Source organism: Phascolarctos cinereus, unplaced genomic scaffold, assembly GCF_003287225.1.
Source record: "Phascolarctos cinereus isolate Bilbo 61053 unplaced genomic scaffold, phaCin_HiC Scaffold_3;HRSCAF=262, whole genome shotgun sequence".
NCBI lineage: Eukaryota > Metazoa > Chordata > Mammalia > Diprotodontia > Phascolarctidae > Phascolarctos > Phascolarctos cinereus.
The window spans coordinates 183,189,855-183,211,355 of record NW_027555736.1 but is presented as its reverse complement, the minus strand read 5'-3'; the positions used below and the strand labels follow the sequence as shown (position 1 = coordinate 183,211,355).

The 21,501-nt window shown below is 38.5% G+C and overlaps 1 long non-coding RNA gene across 1 annotated transcript; it reads left to right on the top strand.

The window, feature by feature from the left end:
- Positions 1–1,069: 1,069 nt before the first annotated feature.
- Positions 1,070–20,876, top strand: LOC110202877 (uncharacterized). Its single transcript, XR_002322806.2, has 3 exons — positions 1,070–1,324; positions 20,487–20,605; positions 20,701–20,876. It is a non-coding gene; the product is annotated as an uncharacterized LOC110202877 (long non-coding RNA).
- Positions 20,877–21,501: the final 625 nt, after the last annotated feature.

The window sequence follows — 21,501 nt, the reverse complement described above, 5'->3', positions numbered from 1 at the left end:
TTTTGTTGACATGTCTGATCTCAGAAGTTTGTAAAGGCAGGTGATGCAATTATTAAATTGTAAGCTAGTTAGAATCGCTTAAAATAGAAGTTCTGATACATCATTTGGACATGGTTGCCCTTCTCCTACCAGTGAATCTGGACCTCATTGACTATAGGAAATGTAGAGTGTGTATGTTACTTATTGCTCCTCCCAATTATAACTTTGTCATTAGCGATAGATGCTTCTTTTGACTCTTTGCTTCGTAGTCAATATACATTGCTGGGATATTTGATGGTAATATGTTATTCCAAACAGGGCTAGTACTGGGTTTATTGGTATTCCGGGAAAATTTGCTATTTGTGCCTTACATTTCTACCTTTAACTTATACCATTTCAGGCAACTTCTAATACATGGTGCCGGGGGCTATTGCCTTGTTTGCTAGGACCTTAAACTTCCCCCCCCTGAAAAGCTCAAACTTGTTCTTCACTTTGTATGGATTGGTGATCTTTGCTCTATTCTAAGGCCTCAGACTTTATTTGTGACAAGACTTAGCCATTCCACAAATAAATAGCAAGGGAAATCACATTGGAGAGAATTTCCTGTAACAAAGATGCTGCTTCCTGACTCCAAATCAGAAAATGGGCACTTAATGTTGTTTTCTTAATGGAAAAAATGATAACTGATATTTAAATAGTGCTTAAAATTTTTAAGCCAGATTTATGTGTGTGCATTCTAATTTGAAATACATATACTCAAATTCTCTGAGATTAGTCCTTTTGGTATCCTTATTTTAATTTTACGGGTGAGTGGACTGAAGTGTAGAAAAGTTAAATGACATTTGTAGTTGTAATTAACAAATAAAAGAAGGTTTCTAACCCAGGTCTTCCTGACTCCAAGTCCCAAGCTATCTGCTACACTACATTTTCTCTCATGGAAACTTTTACTTCAATAACAACTAATACTTGTATAGTTTTATAAAGTTTGTAAAATGCATTATATAGATTATTTCATTTCAGCCTCACAAGAGCCATATAAGGTAAGAGTTGTTATTGTTTGTCTTTTGTTTTTTGAAGAGCACCAGTGACATCATGGGGTGATGACTTGCACATGAATTGGATTTTAGTGAGGCAGATTTACACAAGGCCATCAGCCGCACTCTCTCTTACAGAGTCATCAAAGTGCAGTGGCAAGACAAAGACCAGGACAAGTGGTGATGGCCCAGGGTACATGGATGACCTTGGTGTTTTCAATGTCTGATCAAACCGTAAGCTCTCCATGGTGCCTGCTTCAGCTGCCTTCATGGCCACTGGAATAAAATTGTTCTCATCTGCCCCTTATAAGGTAAGCACTGCAAGTATTATTATATCCCCTTTCCAGAAGAAGAAACTAAGGCTGAGAGATGCTTAATGACTTGACCTATGGCCACACATCTAGTATCAGAGGCAGGGTCTGAACCTAAGTCTTCCTGACTCAAAAGTCCAGCACTGTTTTCATTTTGTAGCACTACTTCTCAATACTTCAGTGATCTATGATTGAATCCATGTGGGTTCTCCTTCCACCAAGTGCATAGCAACACTTTTATGCTTAGGGGATAGTCGTCATGAGTAGCTAGGGCTGTAAAAAAATAAATAAATCTTTAAGTGAAGAGGACAATAGCATCTTGAGCATCATCTTCATTATCAGTCATACACATGACTGTTATTCCATTTTGCTGTTGTTGTTCAGTCATTTCTGTCATGCCTGACCCTCCATGACCCTATTTGGGGTTTTTTCTTGGCAAAAATACTAAATACTAAAGGGTTAAGTGATTTCCTTCTCCAGCTCATTTTACAAATGAGGAAACTGAGGCAAATCGGGGTAAGTGACTTGCCCAGGGTCACACAGTTAATAAGCATCTGAGGCTGGATTTGAACTCATAAAGAAGAGTCTTGTTGACCCCAAACCCAGTACTCTACCCACTTCACCACCTAGCTAAGTCCCTAGGGATGAGTTAATTCTAAAGAAGGATTGGAAGCAATGAGAGGAAGCTTATAAACAGAAAGGTGTATACATACATACATAAATAGAAGCTTCGATCCCACCTATGATGGCACTGTGGCTGAAACATTGCACTTGGAGTCATGAAGAACATATCCTACTTCAGACACTTCACAACTGTGTGACCTTGGGCAAATGACTTAACATCTTTCCACCTCAGTTTCCTTATCTGTAAAAGGAGACTTATAATAGTACCTACCTTATAAGGTTGTCTTGAGGATCAAATGAGATAATATATCAAAAGCACTTTTACAAACCTTAAACCCTTCTAAGCACTGGGGATACAAAGAAAGATAACAGACAGTTCCTTCTGTCAAGGAGTTTACAATCCAAAAGTGGAAACAATATATAAACAAGTTTGTACAAATAAGCCACTGTTATCCTGACAGGAGGTAACCAGCAGAGGGAAAGCACTAGACTTGTGCTATGCTATATTGTTGTTGTTTGTCCTTCGTTCTTGAAAGGGACCAATGAGGGACTGGGAAAAGCTTCTGGCAGAAGGTGGGATTTTAACTGGGATTTGAAGGTAGCCAGGAGGGAGCAATGAGGAGGGAGAGAGATTCTAGGCATGGGGGGGACAGCCAGCAAAAATACCCAGAATTGGATAATGGAATGTCTTGAGCAAGGAGATCTTTTCTAGTTTTCAACTTGTTGGCTTGCCCCAACTCTTCCCAGGTGCAGGTTGGTGGACTGCAGCCCGGTGCCAGCTTCTTAGAACTGTAGATGTCTATGGCCTGAATCACCGCCAAAGGCAGCTACGCATCAGCTGCTTTGTCTGTCTCGTTTCCTATTTTGGCACAGGCTGGAGAGGAGCCAGAGGGCAAGGTTTTCCCTATAATTGCTCTCTCTGCTGCAACAGGGAAACGTGTGTGTGCTGTACCGTGCCTGGGGGAGATCATAACATCCTGGTATTGCATGCAGCCGTACCTTCCAGCAAAGGTTTATGGGTTTGCTCTCCATTTTGTAGCCAAGCTGGGTAGATAGTTACAATGGTCTAAGCAATGCTCACCAGAAAAAAAGAAAACGAGTTTACCCCAATACTTGTAATGACTTCTTTCCCTGGAAAGGACAGCTGAATATTATCATTAACCTAAAACATTTATTTAAGGGAGCTACAGGTGTGTACTACCGGGCTAGGTATCATGTTCACTTTAAAAGTGCCTGAACTCTAAAACAAGAACCGTGACCCACTGTCCTGAAGCCTTCCCCCAAAGATCAGGCTCTCATTTTGTGAGAATGTATTAGGCCCAGTCTTGGACGGAGTCAAGGAAAGATTGAGATGATATCTAAGGGTCTCTGCAAGCCCTGACATCTGTGGTAGGAGAAATGTTGATCTCTTACAACACAGCTGCTTCTGAATACTCAGGTGGTGGTTAGACGCAAAGCTTTCTCTCAGCCAGTGGTTTTGCCAGAGATGCTCACATGTTTGGAACTTCTGGGTTAGAATTGTGCAAATATGGTTGTCCTGGGAAAAGAAGAAAGGCCATCCAGTAGCTTAAAGGGGAACCAAATAAGGAATACTGCACTCCAGCCTATATTTATAACCACTGCATATCTGAATAGGGAAATAGTGTGAAATCTTAGGTTAAATGATTATAAGATCAAAAAAGTACAGTTGGAAAGGAAAATAGAGACCACTGAGCCCAACCTTGTCATTTTATGGACGAGGAAACTGAGGCTCAGAGAGGTTAAGGCATTTGCTCAGGGTCACACAGCTATTATGTATCTGAGCTGGATTTGAACCCATATCTTCCTGAATCTTAAGGTCATCATTTTACCTACTACACCCTATTGTATGTAAAGTGCTTCATTTCTTTATACCAGCGGGTTCTTACTTAAGCTGAAGTCTGTGAACATGCTAAAAATATTTTGATAACTATTTCAATGTAGTTTATTTCCTTTGCAATCATATATATATATATATATATATATATATATATATATATATAAAATTTTATGCATTTGAAAATATTATTTTGAGAAAGGGTCCATAGACTTCACCAGACTGCTAACAAAAATCCATGATACAAAATTAAAAAGGTTTAAGAACCTCTACCTTATGCTAAAGAATTGAGTGCCACACACAGAGCCATCAATAGCAATTTTTGCCCTTTAGATAAGCAGCTGGGCTGGGGATGGTCTTGGGATACCACAAATTGTCAAGGCTGGTAAAGGGGAAGGAAGCACATCTGTGGATGAGGCTACATCCACCGCTACCACCACGAAGAGACAAGAGCTAGGGAAGGAAGCAAACACTCAGAGATAACTCTGGCAGTGCCCACTAAGTTTTCTGCCATGTGGCAAGATGGTCTTGCCTTAGTTATGGTTTTGACCACATACAACTGGTCTAAGTAACTTCTTTATCAATGTTATTGTTATTATTACTTTTGTGATATTAGGAACAAAGACCTCTCCTTGCTGACTGAGGTAGAGAAACAAGAGTTTTCCAAGAACATAACAAAGGGTTAAGTAAAGGAAATATTTTTTTTTGCCTTTCTATGCAGAATTGGTCAGCAGCTCATAGGTAGAATTTTATTAAAATTTTATTGAAAGATGGCAATAAGGGATTCATTGTTGTCCATTGATTGAGTTATGACAGCCACTTAGTGGGAGGGTAGGAAAATAAGCCCCTTTGTTGTGACCTATCCAGATGATCTTTTCTCTGGTGGAAAAAAAGCAGTGTAGAATCTGAAAGTGGTGACAGCATTGTGATAGATGAGTTAAGTTTGAAAGCAAAGAGTAACTTGTATGGTTGAAAAAATATGTTAAAAACTAGAAGGAATTTTTACACGGTACTCCAAATATTAGCATCTAAGTTTCAGGAACTGGCAAATTAGCAAATTCATGAATTAGTTCCAAGTTTCTTATTTACTGTCAAAGTTAATTATGCATTTTCTTTAGTTAAAATGCTTTGCTTTAAATAAAATCCCCTGCAGTGGTGGTAATGGTCCTTGTAGCCACCTTAGAAAATACATAAATAAGTGTCCATGCATTTGAATTCTGTTAGTATTTTACATGCATTCAATGGCAGGGATCTAGGTTCAGTTAACATTTTTCAGTTCTATCAGCTGTAATAAAAGCCTTTGTAAACTAACAGTTAACTGTTCAGTCTTGACAGTGAAATGTACATTAAAAACATGACTTATAAATTTGCTAATTGTGCTTCCTTGCTATAAACATTAACCATCATCTAGTCTTTCCTTCTTTAATCTTACCTATGCTTCCATTAAACTGTCTTAAGCCTCGCTTCCATACAGGCACAGGGAGAATGGACCCTGCTACTGTTCACGCCCAAGCTGCTTTTCCTGGAATTACAAACAAGCTGTAGTTCCCCTTTCTTATCTTGTTAAAGACCTTATATGTCGATCCTTCCCTTAATCTAGATTCTCATATCTGAGTTCCTGTCTAGTCAGAGAAGCCAGCCTTGTTTGCTCCTGCTCCTGCATTTTCCGCCTTAAGAATTCAACAAGTATCTTGGCTGCTAGAGCTGTTTTCCTCCTAAATACCATCAGCTGTTTTCTCTCAGCTACCTTCTAAAGAGCCTTCTCTTTGTAGCCTGGTTTCCAGTTCCCTTATGTGCGGAGCCTGTGTTCCCCAAGGAAATCAGTTCTCCACTGAAGAATTGCTTTCCTATAGTGGAACCCCGACTGTCCTCCAGGCTGGTTCTGGACAAGCTGGGTCAGGGCTGTCTATCTCAAAAAATGATGTGTTATCACTTAGAGCCAAAATTGCAGGGGGAGAGGAAGGAGGGGAGAGGGAGTTTGTGTACACACATTTGTACAGAATCTCTCTTCATGCTTTGACAAGGATGTTCAGCAGGAAGGAGGGCAGACCCTGAACTAAGTGTTCTGGACCAGACAATTCATGCTATAGAAATTGTGAGTCCATCTCTTTTGCTTCAGGAGGGGGGAAGCACGCTTCATTATCCATTCTCTGGGATCATGACTGGCCATTGCATTGTGCTTGAGACTTTTTCATGGAAACCATATTCAGGCTAGTATATCTAAGTTCCATTTCCATTCTTTGTGTTTAGTGGCCGGTGCATCAAGATTGAAGAAGCCAATTATTTGGAATTCATTTATTCACTCATTTATTAAACAGGTATTGATCACCTGTTGGGTACAAACAACTGTGCTATGTCCTTGGGAATATGCAGAACTACTGAATACATACCCACACTCATGCAGTATGTAGTCTAGTCAACTGTCCTTGGTAATCAATTGCAAAACATGATACACTGACACAAAGTAAATCTTTGAGATTCAAGAAAGAGAAAAGAGGGTCCCAGGACCTGACTGCATGGAGTTTGAGACTGGTGACCCTTTTGACATGTGATGGTAATAGTAGCATTTCCATGTGCTTTAAGACTTGCAAAGAGATTTAGAATTTTTCTCATGTTGTCCTCACAACAACCTTGGGAGGTACTATTATTATCATCCCCATTTTGCAGATGAGGAAACTGAGGCTAAAAGAGGTTAAGTGACTTACCCAGGGTCATATAACGAATAATAACTAATAATCCTGCCTGAGGCAGGATATGAAGTCAGGTCTTCCTGACTCTAGGTCCAGTGCTCTATTTTCAATACCACCTACCTGCCTCAAGTATACCATCACTGATAATTCCCTAAATTCATACTCTATGCAATAATTCTTAACTTGGGGTCCATGGACCCCTTGGATTTCAGGGAGTCAATGAAATTAGAAGGGAAAAAGTCATACCTTTATTTTAATATAATTGGTTTCCTTTGTAATCCTACATGTTACATTTTATGCATTTTAAAATATTATTCTGAGGAGGTCTTAGCCTTCATCAGAATTCCAAAGTCTAACACACACACACACACACACACACACACACACACACACACACAATTAAGAATTCCTGCTTTATAGGCATGTTTTATCTCTGACTCTAGATTATGTGTGTGGCATTTTGTCCCATGCTTTTTTTTTTGATGGGGGGAGTAGCTAGGCATATATCTAGTATAAGTAAATTCTGCCTTGGTGAAGTTGCATCAACACTGATGTGATCAAGTGGTCCTCAGCTGGAGTTCCACAGAAAGTTGTGCCCGTCACTTCTTACTTTGAACCTTCCCTCATAGCCTTGAGAGGAGTCTGTTCTGTGGGCAGGTATACAGCTCTAGCCAATACCAAATAGGAGCTTTGGATTCAGATGGAGGCTAGATTGGGCCTCTGACCATATGGAACTGTATTCCGGAGGTGGAGGCATCTGAACATTGTCCCTGAGATATCTGAGACTCTTAATAAATGTTTTAGAAGGTTTAGAGGCTTCTGGACAGCATATGTGAGTTGAAGGGGAAAGGATAAAAACAAAAATCCAATTCTACCTTCTGGAAATGCATAAAGCTCCTCAGGACTGACTTTCCTTAATGAGGTGTCAACAAGGGACACTGTGTGTTGGAGTGGAATGAGCCCTGGGCTGGTAGTTATTGGACTTCAAGCCTCTGTTTCATCATCCCCCAAATGGAGCTAATGGCACATTACCTACTTGGCAAAGCTGTTGTGAGGATCAAATAAGACACAGTGTGTGAAATGCTTTCTAGCTATAAAACCCTTCATGAAAGTTAGGCCTAATATTCACAAGGTGCTGGCTGGGCCTTGGTCTTTCATCTCCATGGTCTCGACATTTTTGATTGCTTCCATGTGCCTCTTCTCTTCTCTTTTAAGTCTTAGGCAGCATTTCCAGTTCCATGAGGCCATTATTTACACCAAATGATTTTGCTGTGGAACAATGAGCACTGGACATAGAAAGACAGAAGCCAAAAATCCTGGTCCAAGGGATTTGAAGTATGGGATATGCCTTAGAAAAAAGGAATCGAGGAAATTTTGGAGCAGAGAAGAATAAATTAATTTTTCTTACCACATAATTGCCATAAGTATTTTGATACATAATTTCATGTTTAATATTTTAATTTTTTCAATGAATAAAAATTTATTTCTTTCACCTATCTCCCCATTGAAAAAAAATATATAAAAAATGTCTTGAACCAGAATGCCTAGTTCAGGGATGGGGAACCTGCGGCCTTGAGGCCACATGTGACCCTCTAGGTCCTCAAGTGCAGACCTTTGACTGAAGCCAAGTTTTACAGAACAAAATCCACCCCTGGCCTAGTTAAACAAAACAAATATCAACATTGGCTTTGTCCAAAAATATTTTCTGTGTCAGGTAGTGGGTAGCATGTTTTATTACCCATTCTCTGGAATTCCGGTTGGTTATTGCTTCACATTTAATATTTTCTCATGGAAACCATATTCATACTAATGTACTTGGGTTCCATTGAATACAGCTTGGGAAATCTGTATGGTATCCACTAGTCACAAACTGGTAACTAGAGATGTCTTCCAAAGAACTGAGTGTGAGCCAGAGATATAGATAGAAATTGAATTGAAGTTTTGTTTTGTTAATATTAAGGGTAAAATTGGATTGTTTACTTTCCAAATCTTAACACTTTAATACTTTAAAAGACCCAAGTTTTAATCATAGGATCATAGATTCAGCTCTGCAAGGGACTTCAGACCTAATTGAGTCCAATCTCTTTTTTCTACCCATGAGGAAACTGGAGTTTGGTGAAGTGATTTGCCCATACGAGTGGTATGTGAGAAAGCAAGGATTTCAACTTGAGGTCCTCTGACTCTAGAGCAGTGCTGATTCCATTGTACCAGATAGCTTCTCAAAGTATAGGTTTTCTTTCTATGGACACCCATTAGAATCCCTTCCTCACCCTATGCCTTAAGTCGTTGAGAATTACTGTTGTCATCAACTGATAGAAAATTTTCTTATGACCAGCCTTTGTGAATTTGGCTCAGCTGTTCTTTGGATTGTTGGGTCCTTCCTTAAAGATCCATTGGCATTCAATGTTTGTTGCCAGTCATGTCCTACTCTCTGTGACCCCATTTGGGGTTTTCTTGGCAAAGACACTGGAGTGTTTTGCCATTTTCTTCTCCAGCTCATTTCACAGATGAGGAAACTGAAGCAAATAGGGTTAAGTGACTTGACCAGGGTTACATAGCTAGTACATGTTTGAGGCCAGATTTGAACTCATGAAGATGAGTCTTCCTGACTTTAGGCCAGGTGCTCTATCCACTATGCCACCTAGCTGCCACTCCATTGGCATAGTCTTCCATAATGCAGGGTTACCTTCATGGCATTGAGGAGTCACTGGAATGGAACTTTAATGGAGGATATATAAAATCATCTTAATTAGTTTTCCAAAAGATTAATTTGGTTACTTATTAAGTAGTTACTGTCTGCTGGGCAGAATGGGAAGATGAGAATGGCCACAAAGGCAGTTAAAGCAGGTTCTACAGAGTTCTTAGAGCTTGGTCAGACATCAAAGACATCAAGGTCATCCACTGCATCCCAGGCCATCACCATCATCTTGACTTTTGTCCTGCCACTGGACTTTGATGACTCTGGAAGAGATAGTGAGGCTGACGACTTTGTGCAGCTTTGCCTCACTTAAATCCAGTTTACACCTAAGTCAATACATCACCCAGAATGTCACTGGTCTTCTTTGAAAACAAGGGATCAACAACAACAGCAACATCTACTGTCTTCGAGGCCCTGCACTGGTTCCTGAGGCTTCAAGGATGAAATAGCTCCTTCTCACTAGAAATTCGCATTCTGCTGGGGTGACAAGAACATGCGATACAGAAATAGAGTATTTCTAAAAAGCGTATAAAGTAATAATGTAGCGGAAGGCCTTAAAAATGGAAAGATTAGAAAAGGCCCTGTGTAAGAGGCAGCACTTGAGCTAACACTTTAAGGAAATTAAAGAGTCTAAAAGATGGAGGTGAAAAGGAAAGTACATTCCAGACTCAATCAGAGGCACACATTTGGGAGATGGAATGTCACACACAATAGGGGTGTGCTGGAACCAGCTTGGAATGACTCATGACAGCCAATGGTTAAAATTTCTATGTGAGCATTTACACCTCAAAAATCTGAAAATGCTACAAATCAGAGCTTAATTTGTGGTTTTGTTTATTGTCAAGACTTAAGAAAGTGATAAAGAAAATGTTAATAATTCAGATTAAACTTCAAAATCTGTCATTCACATGTATTTTCTTGGAGAGTCAATTTAATATTTACCAGTACACTTCCGTGTTGCTGCTGTTGTAAGTGGTGGTGGTGGTGGTCCTTCATTCTCAGAGAGGACCATTGACATCACAGAGTGATGTCTTGACTTGAGGGTGAAGTGAATTTGAGTGAGTCAGAGCTGTGCAAAGTCATCAACCTTACTCTATCCTCCAGAGTCATCGAAGTCCAGTGGCAGGACAAAAGTCAAGATGACTGGTGGTGGTCCATGATGCAGTGGGTGACATTAACCTTTCTAAATTAAGATATTTCCCAGGTCTCAGCTTATTTGAGGCAACACCCATTCAGTGACTAAGGGCTAGGTAAGAACTGAGACAAAAGATGACCTAGTACAGGGAACATTAGCAGGAACCTAGAATGTAAATCTAATGTGGAGAGAAGTACAATGAGCCTGGAAGAGTTGCAGGACTTGGATTTACATTGTTTTGCTATTTACTATCTGTGAGACCTTGGGAAAGTTCACTTAATCTCTCTGGATCTCAATTGTCTCAGCTGTAAAATGAAGGTGTTCAACAGCCCTATGAGATGGGTGCTATTATTATTATTATTATTATTATTATTATTATGTCCCTTTTGCAGATGAGGAAATTGAGGCAGGTAAGTGAGTTGCCCAAAGTCACGGAATTAGTAAATATCTGAGGTCAGATTTAAACTCAGATCTTCTTAACTCAGCTCTAAATTTCTATTTCTTGTTCCATCTAACTGCCTTCTTAGCTGCCTTCATCTCTAAATCTGTGATTCTATGTACTACGATTCCTCTAATTGGTTAGAGAACCATATACCTGGTTCTTAAATCTTTGGTCTGGCTATTCAAAAGGAGTCAAAGTCCAGGACCTTCCAACCTCAAATTCTGGACCCTGATGTCCAGTTCTCAGATGTCGACTGCACATAAAATTTCTAACAGACTCGGATTGTCCGCAATGGCCTAACAACATGAGAGAGGAACTTTGAAATGCGGATGAATAGAAGCTCTGCCTTTCCTGTTTTCTGTTCCTGGATTTCCAGGACTGATTTCCTGGCTTCGTGCAATTTAGTATTATCATCCTCACCAGCCGCCAGTCAGGCTAAAGCAATGCTCCAACTTACTGTATTTGTTTTTCCCATTTCTTCTCTTTTGCTGAATTAATGAATTAATCATGCAACTTGGACCTCTTAAGACTGGAGAGTTTAAGTACTTACTGATGAATGATGTAAACTTGGGAAGTTTTGAAGTGAGTAGCTTGTTTAGGCAGAGGTTGCATGTATGTATGTGTGTGTGTGTGTGTGTGTGTATGTGTGTGTGGAAACACAAGTGGTCATTGTTTTCTGTGTCCTCTCATTTCCATCAGTGGCTAAAAGGAAATAAATTCAATTTAAAATAAACTATAACAGACACTGTGACCCTGGGCAAGTCATTTAACCTTTTAGTGCCCCTAGACAACTCTCTAAGACTATGAAGTTGCAGAACAGTGGCTGCTCTTCATTATTAGAGAGAGTTTTCTCTGAGCAATTCCCATATACCAATTGTAATCACAGGTGTGGACAAAAATAACACAACCAATTTTAATTATTTATCATGGTCAGCATACTGTGCTAGGTCTTGGTGGATATTATAAAGCTCATACGGCAGTTAGGGGACACAGCTGACAGAGTCTTGGACTTGGAGTCAAGAAGTCCTCAAACACTTGCTAATTGTGTTACCCTGGGCAAGTCATGTCTCTCGGTGTCCTCATCTGTAGAATGGGGATAACAATAACACCTACTGTCCAGAGTCATTATAAGGATAAAATGAGATAATATTTATAAAACATTTTGCAAACCTTAAAGCACTATACTAATGCTAGCTACTGTCATTGTATGAGACACAATGCCTGTCCTATTTGAGTACCTATAATGTACAGAATCATGTGTAATGAAAGCTCATAACTTAAAAAAGATTCTGATTCATCTATTTATGAAAATCTAGGAATGTGTTTAGATAAGTGATAGAATTCATTTTTTAAAATATTATCTATTTTAAATTTATTTTTTAACATTCATGTTTTTAAAATATTGAGTTCCAAATTCCCTCTCTCTTTCTAGCTCCTCCCCACCCGTTGAGAAGGCAAGCAATATGATATCCATTATATGTGAAAAAATCACGCAAAACATATTTCTGTATTAGCCATATTGTAAAAAAGCAAGAAAAATAAAGAAAATGAGGAAATATTCTTCAAGCTTCACTCAGAGTTCATCAGTTCTATCTCTCTGGAGGGCTCCTGAGTCCTTTGGAACTGTTTTGGATGATTGTCTTGATTAGAGTAGCTAAGTCTTTCAGGATTGATCATTGTTACAATATTGCTGTTACTGTGTACAATGTTCTCCTGATTCTGTTCACTTCACTTTGTAGCACTTCATGTAAGTCTTCCCAGGCTTTTCTGCACACATCTCCCACACCATTTCTTACAGCACAAAAGTATTCCATCACAGTCATATACTATAGTCTGTTCAGCTATTCCCCAATTGGGGCACGGAGGATAGAATTTATTAACATTGTCATTCAATGATGCTCCATCTACCAATCATTTTAATGGGAGGCAAAAATTGAAATTGATAAAATCGGGGACCCATAACCTCAGAGCTCTTGGAAGTTTGCTGTGATTATGAACTAAGTTGAGCTATTTGAAATTAAACAGAGTCACATGGACTTTCAAGTCTCACATTAGAGAATGATGTCTGGCAGAGACCCAAGCCTCAGTGACTAGGAAATTCAGTTCAAAATTATTTAAATAAGCCTATGGTCACCATTTAGCTAGGATTAGTTCTGCTCTGTGTTCTGGAGATCTTGACATTTGGGACAAAAGCCCTTTCTAGCCCAGGATCTGAGAAACTGCAGACTACTATTCCTTAAAAAAAGAGGGAAGAAGAAGAAAAAAAGCACCAGTCAATTTTTTGTTTTGCTTTGCTTTGCTTTGCTTTTCCAAAAGAGTTAAAGCAATAAGGTGAGAGAGTTAGAGGGAACTGTGGGTATTAAGGTCAAAGAGTGATGGCAGAGTCAACTCATCTTCCTGCAAGGAAGAGATAGCACCCCTGCTGAAACCAGAAACTGAAAGGTAAGAGAAGCTCTATACTTTCATGTCCAGTGAAGTAATTTTTGACAGTGACAACCAATGGCCACAGGGCCAGGAGAACAATGTTAAGAAGCAGTCTTATAAGACCAGCAAAGAGCAATGCTTGGTAGAGAACACCTATCTGATAGAGACTTTGTACCCTGTCAATACTAGCAAGGAGCAGGTCTAGGGGGGGCCGAAATGATATTGTTAAAAAACAATTGGTTACCCAATAGTATCAAAGGCATAAGTCATACCCCCCATTCCTGTGCCCTGGCTACATGTTTCTCCTACACATTCCATATCTGTTTACTGTCTGGATGTTCTATACATGTTGCTCCTCTGTCAATGAGCTCTGGACATATATATATTTTTCATATGTGTACTTCTCCATGTGGGTATCCTGTGTGTATAAACTTCCCACTGGTAACATGTATATTTCTGGAAGGATATGCCCTAGATTATGGAGAAAATATTTTATTGTTGTATTTCTTACTCTTCTGCTTCATTAAATGCCTTTGTTTTGAACCAATTATGTCTTCTTGCTGATGGGCAAAAGTGAAAACATAAGTAGGGGCTCATGAACTATGGTAACAGGTGAATAATAACCTCAACTGGGAGAACTACATAGGAGTTTTGTGGTGCTACTTATGATCTATATATATATATATATATAGTGGCTTGGGGACTTAAAGGGGACTTTACAGGAGAATTAGACCAGCTTCTATGTCCGGTGTGTTTTAAATCAATTCTATGTGGCTTAAGTGAGGGCATCTAAGACTAGGAGAAGAAACAAGGGATGCAGGTGCAAAAGGGAAAAGAAACTAAACCAGCCCCTTACTTCAAAAGGAAGGTGGTTTCATTCCTCTTCCTTCCTGCCTAATTAAGGTAGCAATTGATTCCTGCAGAAAAGGACATGCAAGAAAAGAGAAGAAATGAAACCCAGAATATTACTAGAGCCTCAATTATAATGGTCTTCAGGCCATTTCAGGAGAAGGAAATCCATGATGATCCTTCAGAAGGTCCCTAACTGAGTTTGGTACACAGTAATGACACCAAGTTCTTGACATTCAACTAGGAATACTGTATCTATCATCACTACATAACAGAGCATATTAAGGGTGTTGAGGAGAGCTGGGGACTTTATGCAGATGATCAGGATCTCAAATAGGAACATCTAATTGGCTTTCCACCTCTGATGTCATGGCAAAGGAGGTAACAGGGTTGTATCATGGAAGAAAGTTCTGGCATGAAATATTACAAAAAATGGAGAAACTGAAGGAAGGAAGAAGAGGTATGTCTGAAGCAAAAATAGCCTACAATAACTGTACTGTAACTATAACAATCTATATACTATACTATAACTATAACAATCTATAACTATAACTGTATTCCCTTAGCCTTAGATATGTGGGGGGAGGGGGAGAGGAGGAAGGGGAGGGACTACAATCTCATGATGAGTACAAAACAAAGTGTTTTTTCAAGGTCTGAAGGGTAAGGTTATTATCAACAGGAAAGAGTCAAAAAGAGCTTCATGAAAGAGAATTTGAGCTGTAATTTAACGGATGAATAGAATTTCCACAGGCAATGAGAGGTTAAAGGGCATTCCAGGTATGGGGAATAACATGAGCAATGGTATGGAGGTTGGATCTTCAGAGAGCAGAAGATAGTCTATTCTAGCAAGAGCGTTAGATAAAAAAGAATGATATAAGGTTGGCAAAGTAGAGTAACTGAAGATGGTGGAGAGGCTCAGAAGCCAGGAAGAGAAGACTCAACTTCACTCAGTAGGCAATATGGAGCCACTGACGATTTTTGAGCAGAGAAGTAACATGACCACATCTAAATTAATCTTTAATTAATTAATATTTTAAAAACAAATTGTAATGCTCAGGACATGATGCAGGAAGTCAAACCATTATTGGAGGAAGGAAAGAAATGAGTATTTTTTAAACACCTATCTAGAGATAAATACCTTCCTATAATACTTCATCTGTCTTTTCTTCTCAATTTGTGTGCAAGAAATAACCCTAGAGAAGAAAATAGTAAAGATAAGCTTATTGAACGAAATTCTATTATGGTCTAAATTGTTTCTCATCCTCAGGCCTTTCAAAAGCAATCAATCAGTCCCTTCCTACCCCAACCCACACCCTGGGAGGTTTGAAGCATTCAAGGGTCTCTCCCGCTAGAACTAGATAGCAAGCTGATATCCTCGAAGAATCCAATATGCCCTATCAATCTGTAATTTTGAAAGATTAGCATTCATACCCTCTGTCTATGTAGAATCCTTCAAATTGCCCTAATAAAGATAAAGTTCTTAGAAGTGACATTTATCATTTTTCCATATAGAAATATAAACAGCTTAACTTTATTAAATCTCTTATGATCACTCTTTCATGTTTATCTTTCATACTTCTCTTGAATCTTATGTTTGAATGTCATATTTTCTGATCAGCTCTTATCTTTTCTTCAGGAATGCTTGAAAGTCCTGTATTTCATTAAATAATCCACTCCTCCCCCTCCCTCTGAAAATATTATACTCAGTTCTGTGGGGTGGGATTTTCTTGGTTATAATCCTAGCTCCTTTGCCTTTCAGAATATCATATTCAAAACCCTCCACTCTTTTAAAGTGGAAGCTGGTAAATCTTGTGTGGTCCTGACTGTGGCTCCATGGTATTTGAATTGTTCCTTTCTGGCTGCTTGCAATATTTTCTCTTTGACCTGAAAGCTCTGGAATTAGACTATAACATTCCTGGGAGTTTTCATTTTGGGATCTCTTTCAGAGGTGATTGGTGGATTCTTTCAATTTCTAATTTATCCTGTGGTTCTAGAATATCAGGGCAGTTTTCTTTGATAGTTTCTTGAAATGTGATGTCTAGGCTATTTTTTTGTCATGGATTTTAGGTAGTCCAATAATTCTTTTTTTTTTAATAGTATATTATTTTTCCCCAGTTACGTGTTAAGAAAAAAAAACTTGGCACTAATTTTACAAGGTTTTGAATTCCAAATTTTTCTCCCTCTCCCCCTTTCCTCCTTCCCTCTCCTTTTCTGAAAATGTTAAGCAGTTTAATATAGTTTATACATGTGCTATCATGTAAAAATATTTCCATATTAGTCACAGCTGTGAAAGAAGAAACAGATCAAAAAGGGGGAAAAATAACGCAAGAAAGAATAAAGTGAAAATATATGCTTCAGTCTGCATCAGAATACATCAATTCTTTATCTGGATGTGGACAGCATTTTCCTTTGTGAGTCCTTTGTACTTGTCTTGGATCATGTGTTTGCTGAGAAGAGCTGAGTCATTCATAGTTGATCAGCACACAATGCTGCTGATACTGTGTACAATGTTTTCCTGGTTCTGCTCTTTTTACTTTGCATATAAGTCTTTCCAGATTTTTCTGAAATCTGCCTGTTCATCATTTATTATTGCACAATAGTGTTCCATTACATTCATAAACCACAGCTTATTAAGCCATTCCCCAACTGATGGGCATCCTCTCAATTTCCAATATTTTGCCACCGTGAAAAGGACTACTATAAATATTTTTGCATATGTGGGTCATTTTCCCTTTTTTATGATTTTTTTAAGGATATAGGCCTAATAGTGGTATTACTGAATCAAAAGGTATGCACATTTTGGTTGCCCGTTGGGCACAGTTCCAAATTGCTCTCCAGAATGGTTGGATCAGTTCACAACTCCACCAACAGTGCATTAGTATTCCAATTTTCCCACATCTTCTCCAGCACTTACCATTTCTCTTTTCTGTCTTATTAGCCAATCTGATAGGTGTGAGATGGTAACTCAGAGTTGTTTTAATTTGCATTTCTCTAATCAAAAGTGATTTAGAGCACTTCTTCAAATGCCTACAGATAGCTTTGATTTCTTCATGTGAAAACTGTCTGTTCATATCTTTGACCATTTCTCAATCAGGGAATGGTCTCTGTTCTTGTAATTTTGACTGAGTTCTCTTTATATTTTAGAAATGAGGCCTTTATCAGAGACTCTTGCTGTAAAGATTATTTATTATCTTTCTGCTTTCCTTCTAATCTTGATTGCATTGGTTTTGTTTGTACAAAGGTTTTTTAATTTAATATATTCAAAATTATCTTTTTTACATTTTCATAATGCTCTCTGTCTTTGGTTTGGTCATGAATTTTCCCCCTCCCCATAGATCTTACAGGTAGACTATTCTTTGCTTTCTAATTTGCCTATGGTATTATCCTTTATGTCTAAATCATGTTGAAGGTCTGTCATATCTAACTTTTCTAATGTTCTATTTACCTGCTTAGTTTCTTTCATGTTTATTTTTTGGTTAGATTTATTGAGTTTTGAGAAGGAACAGTTGAGGTCCCCCACTAGTATAGCTTTGCGTCTATTTCTTCCTTATACTGATGAGTTTTAAGTGTTTGGTCTGAGGTCAGGATTTAAACTCAGGTCCTCCTGACTTCAGGGCTGGTGCTCCATCCACTGCACCACCTAGCTACCCCTGAAGGTGGGATTTTAGCTCAGACTGTCAGAATCTCCATGCTAGGTCCTATATGATTCTAATTGTGGCTCCACCATGTTTGAATTGTTTTATTTTTTTCTTGTTGCTCATAATTTTTTCTCCTTGAGGTGGGGGCTTCGGAAATTGACTATGATATTCCTATAGGTTTTCATTGCAGGATCTCTTTCAGGTGGTGATTGGTGGAATTTTTCTATTTCTATTTTCCCCTCTTATTCTAATGCTTCAGGACAATTTTCTTTAATTATTTCTTGTGTTATTGTATCAAGATTCTTTTTTTTTTTTGATTAAAGCTTTCAGGTAGTCTGATTATTCTTATGTTTACTCTCCTTGATCTGTTCTCCAGATCAATAATTTTTCTTGTGAGATGTTTCACATTCTCTTCTTTTTTTTAATTCTTTGTATTTTGTTTTATTATTTCTTGATCTCTTATAATTTCACTGGCTTCCCCTTGCCCAGTTTTAATTTTCAAGAGGTCATTTTCTTCCTTAAGATTCTGGATCTCTTTTTCCAGTTGGTTGACTTTCTTTTTATAATCTTCTTATTTTTCTTGGATTGTTCTCATTTTTTTTCTATTTTGTTTTCCTCAATCTCTCTCATTTGATTTTTAAAGTCTCTTTAAAGTTCTTCTATGAATTCTTTTTTTGCAGGTGACCATTTGACATTACTCTTTGGAGAAGGAGAGCTTTTTTTTTTATTGTTTCAGTATCCTCCTCTGAAGATAAACTCTAGTCTTATAGCAATTTTCTATAGTTGGGTTCTTTCTTTTTTTTGCTTGTTCACATTTTCATATGTAGCAGCTTATTATTGTAATCACATGTAGTCCTTCTAGATCCTTCTTTAGTCATCCCCTCTGGCCTAGAACAGAAACCAAGAACTTTGACCTCCTGTAAGTGCCCACAGGCATGCCCACCTCACTGTTTCTGCACTCACTGACCATGTGCTGATTCCTTCTCACCCAGGGTTGTGTCTATGCAGCACAGCTGGGCCTGTCATCCCTTATCAGCAGAGGTCCCCTCAATCTTCCCCTACTCAGACACCTGATGCCCCACACTGTCTAGGAGGTGAAAAGTCCTGTGGTTGAGGTGAGACTACCTCTTAACTCAGCTAGTCTCAGGTCTTTCCACTTGCTATTTCAGTGGAACTACCCTGGAGGTGTTTAGAATTCACAGGGACCAAACCTCCTGGGATTTATCTTTGGATTTTCTCTGGTTGTCGCGGGAGCACCACTGTTCTGCCCTAGGAGTACCACTGTTCTGCCCCAACTCTTGCTTATTTTTACTGCTCTATGTTCAACATGAGGCACTATTTTGTCTTGTTTGTAGGGGAAATCTGGAGAGATTGGAATTTTCTGACCTACTCTACCATCTTCCCAGAATCCTCCAGAGATGCAATCTTTAAGAATTATGAGTATCATGTTCCCATGCAGTGATGTAAATAGCTTTGCCCTATTGAATCCTTTATGTTTTCTTTTCCCTTTTTACCTGATTATGCTTTTCTTGAATCTTGATATTGTAGGTCAAATTTTTGGTTTAGTTCTGGCCTTCTTCTTATGAAAACTTGAAATCCTTCTGTTTCATTAAATGACAATTTTTTTGCCTTGATGTGTTATGCTTAATTTTTCTGGGTAAATGATTTTTGAATATAGACCTAGCTCCTTTGCTTTCCAGAATATCACATACCTCTGCTCCTTTAAAGTTGCAGCTGCAAAGTCCTGTGTTATCCTGATTGTGACTCTTTGATATTTGAATTGTCTCTTTCTGGCTACTTTTAGTACATTTTCCTTGACCTGATAGTTCTGAAATTTGGCTATAACGTTCCTTGGAGTTTTATTTTGGGATCATTTTCCTGAGGTGATTGGTGGATTCTTTCAATGCCTATTCAATCCCTTTGATTTCTGGACATCAGGAAAGTTTTCCTAGATAATTTTTTGAAAGACACTGTCCAGGTCCTGCTTTTGATTGTGGCTTTCAGGTAGTCCAATGATTCTTATATTGTCTCTCCTGGATCTATTTTCCAGGTCAGTTTTTTTTTTCCCCATGAGGTATTTTACATTTTCTTCCATTTTTTTATTCTTTTGAATTTGTTTGATTGATTCATGATATCTCATAGAATTATTAGCTTCTACTCGCCCAGTTCTAACTTTTAAGGTGTTGTTTTCCTCAATTATACTTCCTTTTCCATTTGATCAATTGTACTCTTTTTTTTGTTTGTTTGTTTGTGAGGCAATTGGAGTTAAGTGACTTGCCCAGGGTCACACAGCTAGTAAGTGTCAAGTGTTTGGTCTGAGGCCGGATTTGAACTCAGGTCCTCCTGACTTCAGGACCGGTTCTCTATCCACTGCACCACCTAGCTGCCCCCAATTGTACTCTTTAAGGAGTTGTTTCCTTCAGTAGATTTTTGTATTTCCTTTTCCATTTGGCCAATTTTACTTTTTAAGCAGTTTTCCAAACTGTTGATTCTTTTTTCATAATTCTCTTGCACCACTCTCATTTCTTTCCCTCTTTTTCTTCTACCTCTCTTATATGCTTTTTAAGCTCCTTGTTGAGCTCTTCCATGAATTCTTTCTGGGCTTGAGACCGCTTCTGAGTTTGCTTTAGGGTTTTACCCGTAGGTGTTTTGACATTATTGTCCTCTTCTGAATTTGTGTCTTGGTCTTCCCTTTCACCATATTAACTTTCTGTGGTCAGATTCTTTTGTTGTTATTGTTGTTGTTTTGCTCATCTTTTTTTTTTTTGGCTTTTTTCCTTTCTTGTAAATTTGAGCTCTGCACCTAGGGTAGAAGGAGTTCTGTCTCAGGCTTCGTGTGCCGGTGGACCCTGAGGGACCTTCATGTCTGGTGCTGTGCTGAGGGAATGGAGTAGGGGAGTGGCTGGCACTGCTGGAGGCTGTAGGGGTATGTATGGAAGCTTACCTGGTACTGAGCTGGGGTCCTAGTGGTGGTGTCTGGTATATGCTGAGGGTCAGTGACATGTTTCTGGATTTCCCCAGGGTCACCCTGAAGCACATGGAGGTCTAGCCACTGGAGGATGCCTTGGACTGTGCTGAAGCATTTGGTGGTTCTTCAAGCTGGAGTTTGCCAGTTCCCCTGGCTATGCCAACGTATGTGTGTGGGGGGGGAGGGTGATTTTCATGAACATCTAAACCAATAAAGGACTTTTTCTTCACTTAGTCTAATGAGAAATATTCTTTCCTAGATAAGTTAGGGCATAGCCTAATATTTACTTAAAGTGGGGAGGGCTAATTGATAGATTGACTCAGTTGTCCCTTTTAAGAATGGTAAAGATGTAACTTCATTAAGCAAGCAATAGTATCAAAGGCCAAATTATAAAAGTTTTAGGCCACTAAAGTGTTTATGAAGAATAAGTAACTACCACCATTGGACTTGTCTGTTACCTATATCTATCTATCTATCTATCATCTATCTATCTATCTATCTATCTATCTATCTATCTATCTATCATCTATCTATCTATCTATCTATCTATCTATCTATCTATCTATCTATCATCTATCTATCTATCTATCTATCTATCATCTATCTATCTATCTATCTATCTATCTATCATCTATCTATCTATCTATCTATCTATCTATCTATCTATCTATCATCTATCTATCTATTTATCTATCTATCTATCTATCATCTATCTATCTATCTATCTATCTATCTATCTATCTATCTATCATCTATCTATCTATCTATCATCTATCTATCTATCTATTTATCTATCTATCTATCTATCTATCTATCATCTATCTATCTATCTATCATCTATCTATCTATCTATC